Source organism: Hippopotamus amphibius, chromosome 9, assembly GCF_030028045.1.
Source record: "Hippopotamus amphibius kiboko isolate mHipAmp2 chromosome 9, mHipAmp2.hap2, whole genome shotgun sequence".
NCBI classification, from domain to species: domain Eukaryota; kingdom Metazoa; phylum Chordata; class Mammalia; order Artiodactyla; family Hippopotamidae; genus Hippopotamus; species Hippopotamus amphibius.
Genome location: NC_080194.1, coordinates 42,207,733 through 42,221,764, shown reverse-complemented (window position 1 = coordinate 42,221,764; position 14,032 = coordinate 42,207,733). Strand labels below are relative to the sequence as shown.

Here is a 14,032-nt window from a genome sequence, read left to right as displayed (position 1 = left end):
CTGATGACTACAAAGCATACCAGCTTAAAGTCCTTACAATGTGGCAGTTAGTGTCCCCAGAGCAATCACAGAGTCAGGCAGAAGCAGCACTGTCTTGTATGAGCTCAATCTCAGAGGTACTACACCATTACTCCCACTGTAGTCTCTCCATTAGAAGCGAGTTTCCTATGGAAAAGAGTATGGAGTTTCCTCAGAAAATTAAAAATAGAACTACCTTATGATCCAGCAGTTCCACTTCTGGGTATTTATGGGAAAGAAATGAAAACACTAACTCGAAAAGATACATGCATCCCCACGTTCACTGCAACATTGTTTACAATAGCCAAGGTTTGGAAACAACCTAAGAATCCATTGATGAATGAATGGGTAAAGGAAATGTGAGCTATAAACGCATACTGGAATATTATTCAGCCATTAAAAAAATGAAATCTTGCCATTTGGGACATGGATGGACCTTGAGGATCACATTTATATATGGAATCTTAAAAACAAAAAAACAAAAAACCTATTGCTACAGAGAACCAATATGGTGGTTGCCAGAGGCAGGGCAGGGTGTGGGAGGTGAGTGAAATGGGTTAAGGGGGTCAAAAGGTACAAAATAAGGTTCAAGTTATAAAATAAGTCATAGGGATGTAATATGAAAAAAAAGTTGTAACTGTGGTGACAGATGTTAACTAGACACCATGATCATTTTTGCAATATATACAATTGAATCACTATGTTGCACACCTGCAACTAATATAATGTTATATATTAGCTCAATACAAAAAAAATAAAAAAATAAAAAAACTCCACCTTATACCTGGGGGAAAAACAAGAAGCAAGTCTCTAAGTCTATCCCAAACTTAAGAAGAGGGGAATTAAGCTCCGCCTTTTAAAACATCAAAGAACTTGTATGCATATTTTTAAACTACTACACATGCTTGGACTTCCCATATTCAAAATTCCTAAAACCAAAGAAAAAGAGAAAATCTTGAAAGCAGCCAGAGAAAAAAGACATTATACAGAGGAACCAAGCATACTTCTCACCAGAAACTCTGTAAGCTAGAAGAGAGTAGAGTGACATCTTTAAAGTGCTGAAGTAAGAAACCGTCAACTCAGCATTCTAAACCCAATGAAAATGTTTCAAAAATGAAAATTAAGTACTTTTTCAGAATACAAGTTGAGAGAATTCATTACCATCAGACTTGCATTACAAGAAATGTTACAGAAAATTCTACAAGAAGATGGAGCGTGATACCAGAGAGAAACTTGGATCTACGTAAAGAAATGTAGATCTCCATAAATGGTTAAAATGAAGACTTTCATAGGCAAGGCCTGGCCATGTTTGAACAATAATTCCTACTGCTTTCCACTTTTGCTTGGAAGAACTGCACAGTTTTGCAGGCCCAAAGAGAAGGGTGTGCTGATGAGTTCCAAACTGGTAAAGGCATCTTTGATTGGGTAGGATCTCTTCTCTGTGACCCAGGGAACCTTTGGTATGGTCATTATAACACCTTCACTAAGGACTTGAATTCTTTTTGAATGATGGCATCACTGAAATCTTACCCCTTCCAGGAAGTCTCAGCAGTGAATTAGAAGATTCAGTAGTGGAAGACCCCTAGAAGAAACAGAAGCAATACAGAAAACAGCAGGAAAACTTCCCCAAACTCTATGATATCTAGAGAGAAAAAAAGAGAAAATAATATAGCCATGAAAGAAAAACAGGATCCTTCTTTTAAAAGTAATAACAGGAAGGGACTTCCCTGGTGGCACAGTGGATAAGGCTCTGTGCTCCCAGTGCAGGGGGCCTGGGTTTAATCCCTGATCAGAGAACTAGATCCCACGTTCATGCCACAACTAAGGAGCCTGCCTGCTGCAACTAAGACCCGGTGCAACCTAAATAAATAAATATTTATTTTAAAATAAATAAGTAAAAGTAATAACTGAAAAGAACAACCTTTAGAATTTTGATATGGTAGTTAATTTTTTTAATCCATAAAATAATTGGAAGATAAATTTGAGAAAATCTCCCAAGAAGTAAAACAAAAAGAAATGGAGGGACTTCCTAGGCGGCGCAGTGGTAAAGAATCCACCTGCCAGTGCAGGAGACACAGGTTCGAGCCCTGCTCTGGGAAGATTCCACATGCCATGGAGCAACTAAGCCCGTGCGCCACAACTATTGAGCCTGTGCTGTAGAGCCCATGAGCCACAACTATTGAAGCCCACGCGCCTAGGGCCCATGATCCACAACAAGAGAAGCCACTACAATGAGGAGTCTGCACACCTCAATGAAGAGTAGCCCCCGCTCGCAGCAACTAGAGAAAGCCCGTGTGCAGCAATGAAGACCCAAAGCAGCCAATAAATAAATTAAATAAATAAATTTATAAAAAAAAAAAAAGAAATGCAAAATGTCACAGAACAAATAAAGTTAGAAAAAGCAATTAAGAATGCCCAACATCCACCTAATAGGAGTTTTTAAAAGAAAGAGACAACTCCCTAGCAGTCCAGTGGTTAGGACCCCACATTTTCACTATTGAGGGCCCGGGTTCAGTCCCTGGTCAGGGAGATAAGATCCTGCAACCCGGGCAGCCCGCCACCCCTCCTCCGCCCACCAAAAAAAAAAAAGATTAAGTGAGGCAGAGAATATTACCAAATAAAAAGTACAAGAAATTTTCCATCACTAAAGGACATGTGTTTTCAGACTGAAAGGACGCATCAAATGCCCGCTGGTTGAAAGCAGATTCCTACCCAGTCACATTATCATGAAATATCAAAATCCTCAGGACATAAAGAAGATTCTAAAAGCTTCCAAAGGAAAAATAAAGTCACATACAAAGAATAAGAAGTCATAATGATATCCCTCAAAAACAACATAGGAAGCTGAAAAACAATGGTGAAATTTTGAGAGAAAATTATTTTCAACCCAGAAATACAAACCTAGCCAAATTATTAACCAAATATAATGGCCCAATAAACATGTTCAGATATGCATGGGTCTCAAAAAATATTCCTACCTTGCACCCATTCTCAGGCAGCTACTTGAGGATGTGCTCCATTAAAACAAGGAAATAAACCAAGAAAAAGAAAGTCAGAATTCAATAAATGGGGCATCTGGGCCAATAGATATGCAAAGGCATATCCCAGGACAATAGCTCTGTAGAGCAACAGCTAGTCCAGGTTCATGCAGGAGGGTAGAAGTTATATTAGTTTTTTTCTGTGTAATAAAACCTCAAAACCTCAGGGGCTTACAATATTTTTCACGTTCATGGGTCTGCATATGGGCTCGGGCTCAATCAATACAGCTGTGCTCAGCTGGGCTTGCTCTAGGCTGAAGTTTGGTTTCAAGTCTTCTCCCCACGTTTTCTCATTCTTCTTGAACCAATAGGTATCCAAGCCATGTCCTTTTCGTGGTGGATGGAAAGAAGTAAGCCAGATTACACAAACACATTGAAATTCTCTGTTCCTCTCACATCTATTAAAATTCTTGAGCCCAAAGCAAGTCACAGGGCCGCGCTCACCATCAATGGGATGGGAAAAGATACTCCCCCTACTCTAGGGAGAGATACTACAAAGTCACATGGCAAAAAGCAGGGGTGTATAATTCTCTTAACTGGAAGGAAGTGAAGCACTGGGAACAATAATACAATCTACTCCCAGAAAGCGCCAGGAGAGATGTGTCCAGGAAAAAAAATAATGGGACTGATGGAAGACTTGACATGTCTGTGTGGAAAAGAGTATCTCCAAAAATTTTACAGTTCCGCAGGAGAGTGATAGTGATAGAGGCTTAGGAAACTAAGCAAATGAAAAATAGGCAATTATTACTTCTAGGAAAATGAAAAATTCATACAAGAAAATTAATCATGGTACATATATGATACATACGTGACAGACGTAAAGTCCAACCAAATATTGACATAACAAATTTGTGTACAACTACAGTTTTTTTTTAAGCTACAGTTTTTCATGGATTCCAAAGATGCACATGTTATCAAAACTGGAATCTGAAAATCTGAAATCAAGATCCGTCACAATCACTGTCAGCCGGGCAGTGGTTGTGACATAGATGCAATTGCCGTGTGCAAACATAATTGCTATTTCTAGTGGCATGACTGCATAACCGCCATTGCTGGAGATTTCAGTCCACAAACTATTTAAGTATCATTTGAGGAAAGAATATAAGTTCAGGTTTTCTCTGAGAAGTTCTCATTTATACTTTCTGGAAAAGTCAAGAAAGTGCCAGTATCAAAACTTGTCAAATGAATTTAATGGTTTGGAAGAAAATTCCACTGATGATTGCAGATCCCTCTTTTTTAAAATGCTGTATCACCAATACTCTTGAAGTTTCAGAGTATGATATTGTATTAAAATAAGTTAATTAAATGTGGGCATTGACATTTTTGAGGCAAAAAATGATTCAAAAAATGGGACTCTGAATATAAAGAAGTTTTAGAAATACTTGAACCAATTTATTTGCTTATATTTTTCTTTTTATTTTTCTTTAATTTTTTGACCATGCAGCACTGCATGCGGGATCTTAGCTCTCCGACCAGGGATAGAACCCGTGTCCCTTGCAGTGGAAGCATGGAGTTTTAACCACTGGACAGCCAGGAAGTCCCTTATATTTTTCTTTCTATTGCTTGTGTACAGCAAAGTATATAACAAATTATAATCAAAAGTCTAAAGGATCTCTTTCAATAAATATAGAAATCTGAGGGATAAGAAAGCATTGTGGTTATTTTGGTTATTTTTTTCTTTTTAGTGGTGTATAAAGGTGTGGCTTACAATCAGTGATGTCTTAGATTCAGTGAAATATGACATATTGGGATAATAGAGATACACTAGGGGCTTGAGTAGTGTGAGTTGTAATTAGTCATATTAGGAAGCCAGTAGTCTAAAATCATTCAATCAAGAAATCACAGAGTAAACATTATACTGAAAGAATACACTGCCTGAGATTAAAATCTCAGCTCTGCCATTTGCTAACCATGTGACTTTAGATAATTACCTAATCCCTCTGTGACTCAATTTTTCTCATCTCTAAAATAGGAATAGAAATAGTTCCTACAATATAAGGTGATTATAAGGATTAGACAATGCATGCCAAGCACTTAGAACAGAGCCTGACACATTGTAAATGTTAGCTAAAATTGTGATTTTTCTAAATGTATGGAGATTAATACCAAAAGAAACAGCTAAAAATGGCTTGGAAAGTAGGTTCTAGGTTCTGAGAATACAAGAGGACTGATGTTTTTCATTGTTTTTTAATTCTATACTTTTAACTTTAAATTTTTTGGGTTTTTTATTTGTTTCTTTTTGATAATTTTTAAAAATACACATGTAAGTTGGTCATAGACCTAAATGTAAAATCAAAACTATAAAACTCATAGAAGATAACATAGGAGAAAATTGAGGAGATCTTGGGTTTGGCAATGGCTGTTTGTTTTTGATCACAGGGTTGCAGGATCTTAGTTCCCTGACCAGAGATTGAACCTGGGCACCAAGTCGTAACCACTGGACCACCAGGGAACTCCCAAATGGCTGTTTGGATATAACATCAAAAGCGTGATCTATGAAAGGAAAAAAACAGATAAGTTAGACGTTATTAAAATTGGAAACTTCTGTTCTGCAAAAGACACTGTTAAGAGGGTGGAAGAATAAGCCACAGCCTGGGAGAAAATATTTGCAAAACACATATCTGACTAGTATTCGACACACACAAAGAACCCTTAAAACTCAACAACAATAATAATAATAAAACCCTCATTTTAAAATAGGCAAAAGATCTGAACAGCACCTCACTGAAGATGACACACAGATATTAAATAAGCATATGAAAAAAAATGCTGGACATCATATGTTATCAGAGAATTGCAAAGTGAAACGATGAGATACCACTACACATGTACCAGAATGACTAAAATCCCAAACACTGACAACACCAACTCACTAACACAGGCAAGGTACTGATACTTCCTGCTGTTTAGGTTCTATCAGCATTTTGTCATAATCATAGGGGACTGATGTGATGTCTTAAGGGATCAAAGTCCCTATGGACTAAATTGTGACCCAGAGCAAAATTAACACAGTCCTGAAGCAAAATGGTGAAGGTGTACCTCTGCCCTTGCCAGGTTAAACAAAAATACGTTTGGCCTTCTTTGCTACTGAAATAGAGAAAAAACATTCGCAAGATAATAACTTTATTATAGGTGGCAGAGGCTCTATTGTTCTGCTCTAGTAAAGAAACAATATCTGGAACAGCAGTACAATTGGAGTCATCGCCTGTCTTAACCTTTCAATAATGCACTGTCATTCTCCAAGGCTCTTCTGGCTTCTGCATGAGCCAGAGAGGTGAGTTAAGTGGGTAAGTAATGGGAATCACCCCTTCTGAATTTTCAGGTCTTTGATGGTTACCAAGTCTTGCATTTCCTCCCAACAATGAATTATTACTTTTTGTTTATAATTTTGATAAGAAGGAAACCCTAGGGCTTCCACTTAGCCTTTTCGACCATAATAGCTATATTCCCTGGTTTAGAGACATATTCTGCCAACTGCTGGCTATCCCTAGTCTACGCACTCTGAAAGTAGAGAAAGCATGGGGAAGGGGGTTTAAGGGGGTTTAAGGACTGGGCTGATGGTGGAGTGGATTAGAATCAAGTCAGTTTATCACTGACTTTACTTTGAATGGTGGACCACTGTGCCAGCTACAGCCCCAATTAGCATTATAGCCAGTGTCAACAATCCCAGTATCACAGTTATTCTATTCATTTCCTAGGGCTGCCGTAACAAAGTACCACAAACTAGGTGACTTAAATTCTAATTTGGAATATTGCTTCCATTTTATGTTTTGGTTTTTTGGCCGTGAGGCATGTGGGGCCGTGAGCTCCCTGACCAGGGATCAAACCCACACCTCCTGCATTGGAAGGCAAAGTCTCAACCACTGGACCACCAGGGAAGTCAAACTAGGTGACTCAAAACAACAGAAATCTATTCTCTCACATTTCTGGAGAACAGAAGTCCAAAGTTGAAGTGTTGGCAGGGCTGGTTCCTTCTGAGGCTCTTAGGGGCATCTCTTCCATGCCTCTCTCCTAGCTTCTGGTGGTTACCAGCAGACCTTCGCATTCCTCGGCTTGCAGTTGCATCACTCCAACCTCTGACTCCATCCTCACATGGTACTCTCTCTGTATATGCCCAAATTTCTCTTCTTAAAAGGACATCAGTCATTGAATTAGGTCCCATACTAATTCCATATGACCTCATCTTGATTATATCTGTAAAGAACATATTTTCAAATAAGGTCATCTCCTCTAAAGGTACCTGCGTGAGGACTTCAATATATCTTTTTGGGAGACATAACCCATAATTTACCCTGGGAAATGACTACATGTCCCATTAGGGAAATCTACAAGGAATATATAGACAGATATTTATATACATCTTCCATAAGTGTACTTGCTTTCACTTCATTCAAGGCAAAGTCTGTGAACTAACCCAGGCCTGGAAACTGGGTGAAAGATCATAACTCTCCATCTTGTCTTAAATTGACCCTCTTTTCACCAGTTCCAGAGGACTTTTGGTTTTACAAATCAGCTAGGATATTAGTGAACTGCCCATATTCTTTAGTACCATCTGTAGTGTCTTCCTCCAGTATCACTGGGCTGCAGAAACCAGTTGCTGCAGCACTTTCTAAGGATGCCATCACACTCTCACAAATGTGTTTCTCAACACCTTGCTGAAGAGAATATCATCTGGGCCCTTTCAGGCGGTGGGATTGGGGGTAGATGAATCACACTTATAAACCTAGAAGGAGAGGTTTATAAACAAACATTACCATCTCCTTAAGTGTTTGAATTCTTTCTTCTTCATTATACCAAATGATTCTCAATTTCATTTAACTTCGTCAGTGAATCCAGGTGTCAGTCAACCAATTTAAAAAAAAAGGCAATTAAATCCATTAAACACCCACCAGGATGGAAACATTAAAAAGACTGATACTGGGACTTCCCTGCTGGTGCAGTGGTTAAGAATCCACCTGCCAATGCAAGGGACATGGGTTCTATCCCTGGTCCAGGAAGATCCCACATGCCGCGGAGCAACTAAGCCTGTGCACCACAACTATTGAGCCTGCACTCTAAAGCCCGAGAACCACAACTATTGAGCCTGTGTGCCACAATTACTGAAGCTCATGTGCCTAGAGCCCGTGCTCCACAGCAAGAGAAGCCACCACAATGAGAAGCCCTTGCACCGCAACAAAGAGTAGCCCCCGCTCGCCACAATTAGAAAAAGCCCGTGGGCAGCAACAAAGACCCAACACAGCCAAAAATAAATAAACAAATAAATAATAAATAAATAATCTTTAAAAAAAAAAGACTGATACTATTTGATTTTCAAGAGTATATGGAGCAACCAGAGTTCACATACATTATTGGTGAGAGTGTAAAATGGCACAACTTCTTCAGGAAAAACTCTGGCAGCTTCTTAGAAAACTAAATAGACATCTACCCTATGACCCAGCAGTTCCATTTCAAGAGAAATGAAAACATATATCCACAAAAAAAGACTTCTACATAAATGTTCATAGCAGCATGATTGATAATAGTCCAGAACTAGAAATAGGGACTTCCCTGGTGGCTCAGTGGGTAAGACTCCACGCTCCCAATGCAGAGGGCCCCGGATTCCATCCCTGGTTGGGGCACTAGATCCTGCATGCAGGCCGCAACTAAGAGCCTGCATGCCACAACTAAGACCTGGCACAGCCTAAATAAATAAATCTTTTAAAAAAGACTAGAAATAACCCATACATCCATTAAAAGAGAATGGCTAAACAAACTGCAGTATTATGTTAGTTTGCTATTGCTGTGTAACAAATAATCCCACCACTTAGCAGCTCAAAACAACATTCATTTCAGCTCACAAGTCTGTGTTTCAAAGTGTGGCACAGTTCTCATCTGCTCAGAACATACCTGGACTATTATCTGCTCTTGATCTCAGGCTGTCAGCCGAGCTGCATTCCTTTCTGGGGGCTCTGAGGAAGAATCCACTCTCAAGTTTATCCAGGTTCTTAGCTGAATTAAGATCCTTGTGGTTGTAGGACTGAGGTCCTGTTTTCTTACTGGCTGTCAGCTAAAAATCACTCTCAACCTCTAGCGTCACCTACATTCTTTGCAATGTGGCCCCTACATCTAGCAATGAAGAATCTTCCTCCTGTTGAGTGTCTCTCATGCTTTGAATCTCTCCAACTTCACTGTCTAAGACCTCTTGACCCAAATGTAAAAGGTTCATGTCATTAGGTCAGATCCACCTAGATAATCACCCTTTTTAAAAGTCAAATGTGCTATATGGCATAACATAATCATGGGAGTGCTATCTCATCATATTCACAGTACTGGGGATTGTACAGGTTATGTGCACCAGGAGGCAGGAATCTTGGGTGACATCTTAGAATTCTGCCTACACAGGTATATCCATTCAATAAAACACTACTCAGCAATAAAAAGTAATGAACTATTGATACACACAACATAGATGAATCTCAAAAATAGTATTATGCTGAGTAAAAAAGAAGGCTTACACAAAGAGTACTCAGAGGAATTCAGGAACAGGAAACATTAATCTGTAGTGGAAAAGAATCAGAAGAGTGGTTGGCTCTGAGAGAGCAGGCTTGGGATTGATTGGGTAGAGGCATGAAACAACTTTCTGGGATGATGATAAGGGATTGGGTTACACAGATGAATGTATGTGTGTCAGACTCATTGAACAGTACATTTAGCTTTATGTATTTCATTATATGAAAAATATACCTGAAAAATTAACAATATTTTCTCTACTTAATGATATGCACATTGAAGTGTTAGGGGCCAAGTGTATGGATGTCTGCAACTTTCTGTGAATGCATCAAAAAAATATAGTGGGTAGACAGATGGATAGAAAAATGGATAGATGGGTGGATATGTGATAAAGTGAGTGTAATAAGGTGTTAGACTCTAAGAAAAAATAAACTAATCTTTAAAAAAAAAAGACAGAACTCTCAGCTCTTACAATCAGCACACGGAATCCAGGCTCTCTGGTAAGTGCACTCATATTTGTCAGTTCATCCTAATTTTAAATTATGTTCTTCCTCATAGTGCTGCACCCTCAGAATCCATTCCCACATATATTTGCCAAGTTTTATTGATATAAATTTGAAAAATCTTTTAATTCTTTTGGTGGGAAGGGCTTCTTGTGAATTTGACCTCATGTTTGACCCTGATGTGTGTTGGGGTCTGATTCTAACAATGAGTATGGAGAAAATTAAGTCAGTGGGATGGGGCATGAGGAGACTTGGCTTCCTTTTACCACATAATTCTCCATAGGGAAGTCTATATATAGTCTTTAAACAAGAGAGAAGTGATCCTATTAGACAGGGAGAGGGTGCTATAGTCTCTGGCTATTTTCAGTGGGATCCTGGGTTGTAACACAGATCAGCCACTGCCTGTTCTGACATGAATCCCAGAGATCCCTGCCTCCTGATGTGCACGCCCTTGTGTAATTCCCTCTCCTTGAGTGTGAGCAGGAGGACATAGTAACTTGCTTCTAAGGAATAGAAATGGCAAAAGTGACAGAATGTCATTTCCAAGGATAGGTTATAAAAGACTGCTTTCAGTCTTGCTAGCATTCTCTCTGACTCTTCTTACATGCTTGCCCTGATGGAGAGGCCTGTATGGCAAGGAACTAAGGGCAAACTCTGGTCAACATCTGATAAGGACTGAGCCCTTCATACTAACAGCCCAGGAGGAACTGAGTCCTGGCAACAACCATATGCGTGGGCTTCCTAGGTGGCGCAGTGGGTAAGAATCCACCTGTCAGTACAGGGGACACGGGTGCGATTCCTTCTCCAGGAAGATCCCACATGTCTCAGAGCAACAAAGCCCATGTGCCACAACTATTGAGCCTGCACTTTAGAGCCCATGAGCCACAACTATTGAGCCCATGTGCTGCAACTACAGAAGCCCACGTGCCTAGAGCCCATGCTCTGCAACAAGAGAAGCCACGGCAATGAGGAGCCCACACACCACAACAAAGAGTAGACCCCACCCACTGCAACTAAAAGAAAGCCCGCGCACAGCAAAAAAGACCCAACACAGCCAATAAAATTAATTAATTAATTAAAAAAAAAACAAAAAACAAAAAACAAAAAAACAACCATATGCGTGAGCTTGGGAGAAATCATTCCTTAGTCAAGCCCTCATTTGAGACTGCAGATCTGGCACCTTGATTGCAGCCTTAGGAGAGGTCCTTGAAGCAGAAGACTCAGGTAAGCCATGCCCAGATTTCTGACCCACAGAAACTGTGACTTAATAAGTGTGTGTTTTTTTTATTTGTTTTTATAAATTTCTTTTATTGTTTATTTATTTATTGGCTGTGTTGGGTCTTTGTTGCTGCACACAGGCTTTCTCTAGTTGTGGTGAGCGGGGGCTACTCTTTGTTGTGGTGCGCAGGCTCCTCATTGCTGTGGCATCTCTTGTGGGGCACAGACTCAGACACATGGGCTTCAGTAGTTGCGGCACATGGGCTCAATAGTTGTGGTGCATGGGTTTAGTTGCTCTGTGTCATGTAGGATCTTCCTGGACCAGGGCTTGAACCCATGTCCCCTGCATTGGCAGGAGGATTCTTAACCACTGCGCCACCAGAGAAGTCCCTCCTTATTCTCTTTATACTGATCTCTGACAGTCCCCCAAGTCTATTCTCTCAATGGACACTTCATTCCAGGAGCCACTGGTAATAAATTGATGAGCTGCTTTGCCCCTGAATGCCACTCCATCTCTGGATTTCCACTGCCTCTAGTCCCAACCAAGCCACACAACTATTCCCAGATTCCAACTAGTTCCCTGAGAGTCTGATGTCCTCAGCCAATCTAATACCAATTTCTTTATCAATCAGTCATTAGTTACAAGCAACAGAAACTAACTTCATCTTATTTAAGCAAAAAAAAATTATGTTAAACATATTAACATTTATAAAATATATTTGATATCTCAAGGAATTGGTGAAATGATTGGAGGACCAAATACAGAGACACACAACTAGAAACAATGCCCTAAATTAAGCTTCATTGTTGTCTCCATGAGGACAGCCCTGCCACCACTGCCCCTTGCACAGCTGACATAGTTGGCACCGAACCCTCAGTGCTGCCAAAAACAAGCTATGTCGGGGCCCTGCTGCACCTAGAACTAGATCTTGCTGTAAAGCCATTTCCCCTAGAGAGAATTCTTATGGTCACTGAGTCCTCACTTCCTTAGCTACAGATTCCTTAGCTTAGTCTGTGATCAGTGTATATGACTGACTGAGAATAGATCGTGTCCGCACTCTGGTTTTAAGGGAAGTTCAGGGAGTAAGTATTTGGCTTCCATTAGGTGGGGAATTCCCCTAACTTAGAAAGTGGTTCCAGATGCCAAAAAAAAAAAAAAGTCAACTTTTTCCTATGCCAAGAAGGACTGGAAGAATCACACTTTCCTAATTCCTCTAGATCTCCCAAATATTCCCATTTTACCTGTCAGGCAGTCACTGTTTCCTAATCAATGCATTCACTCTAGAGTGTGGCAGAGAACTTGACTATGGCCAATCTGCTGGTCACATGACTATCCTCCCACAGCAGCCTCAGATTGCTGGCCACGGGCAGAGGCTTCCTTGCCAGAGTTACACATCATCATGCTGGTCCCCTCTTAAAGCACCTTCCCAAGGTTGCCAAATGTCAATTATTTTACCAATATTTTACCATTTTTCTACTTAATCCTCTGAAGTTGCAACCACAGGGCAATGGGGAAAGTTGAGGTCAAGTTCTAAGAGACAACATGTAGTAGTTTTCCCAGTTACTTCATTGTCATCTAACAAGGACATCTCATTTCCCAACTCAGAACAGAGGGATTCTCCCTGCATCTCACCCTGTATCAACGAGGCAAGTTCCATTTTTTAGGGTCTGCCGTTTGTATCACTTGCACACCTTATACCAATTTTTTATTTGAATCTCTTTGAAAGTGACAGAAATCCAACTTGAAATAGATTAAACATAAAGAAGACTATATTGGATAACAAAATTCAATAAAGGGCTGAACAACTAATTTGCAAAAAGAGTAAGGATGTCTCAGGAATACTGGAACCAGGCTCCTAAATTCTAATATGAGTCTCTATATCTTTTGCCTCAACTTTTTATTTATTCTTTCTTCACTGCAAGTACCTTCCTTCTCTTCATGTTGGGGATCATGGCTGCAAACATTTCCTGAGCTTTTTATCTATAGCTTTCACCATTCAAAAGGGAATGACTGGGTTCTTAATGCAAATAAGAAAAAACTGATGAGAAAGGGTTTTATTGACCCATCTTCGAATAGATACCCACACGTGGACCAGTTATGGCTGAGGGTAGGATTATGTAAGAACAATGGTTCCCTAGCTAGTCATGTGGGTGGAGGACACAGTTCCCCAGAGCAGAGTTGTGCTGGGCTGACCACACCACCCATGTCCACTATGGCAGCCCTCAGGCAGGTCCCTTCTCATGCACAAAAGCTTGAATAAGCTTGTCAATGCATGGCATGCTTGGTAGGACCAAACCCTTTTATCCCCTTCCTTTTTTTAAAGAAAGAGCCATCTTGTCTTACCTTCTATGTACCATTCTCTTGCCCAGACAACTAAAACATTCTAAGGAGAACCTCCCCATCAATAAGTGCCTATGTGCCCACCACATTGGAAGATCCTTAAAGAAAGATCCAGGGGATGCTTTATCCCCATGTGTCTAGTGCCCACTGATTCCATCACAGATCAGACACTCAAGAAACACTTGTAGAACTGAGTGAAGATTTTTTCTCGTTCTTCAGGGATCTCTGGGGGCTGAACATTTTGGATGTTTAGGGTCCCTGGAAAGGCCTAAAGCTGGAAATAACAAATGCTAAAGATAAAGATGGAAACTGATAGAAGGCCAGGTAGCCTAAGGTACTAGTGGGAAGGAAATAGTCAACAAGGAACGGGTTGTCCCCATAACAAAGAGATGAACAAGAGAGGCTACAGGTTTTTTTTTTTTTTT

General features: G+C 40.1%; 1 protein-coding gene across 1 annotated transcript in view; it reads left to right on the top strand.

Moving 5' to 3' along the window:
- Positions 1 to 14,032, top strand: part of CLPB (ClpB family mitochondrial disaggregase) — a 171,006-nt gene that overhangs the window by 154,500 nt on the left and 2,474 nt on the right. The gene's annotated exons all lie outside the window — the stretch shown is intronic.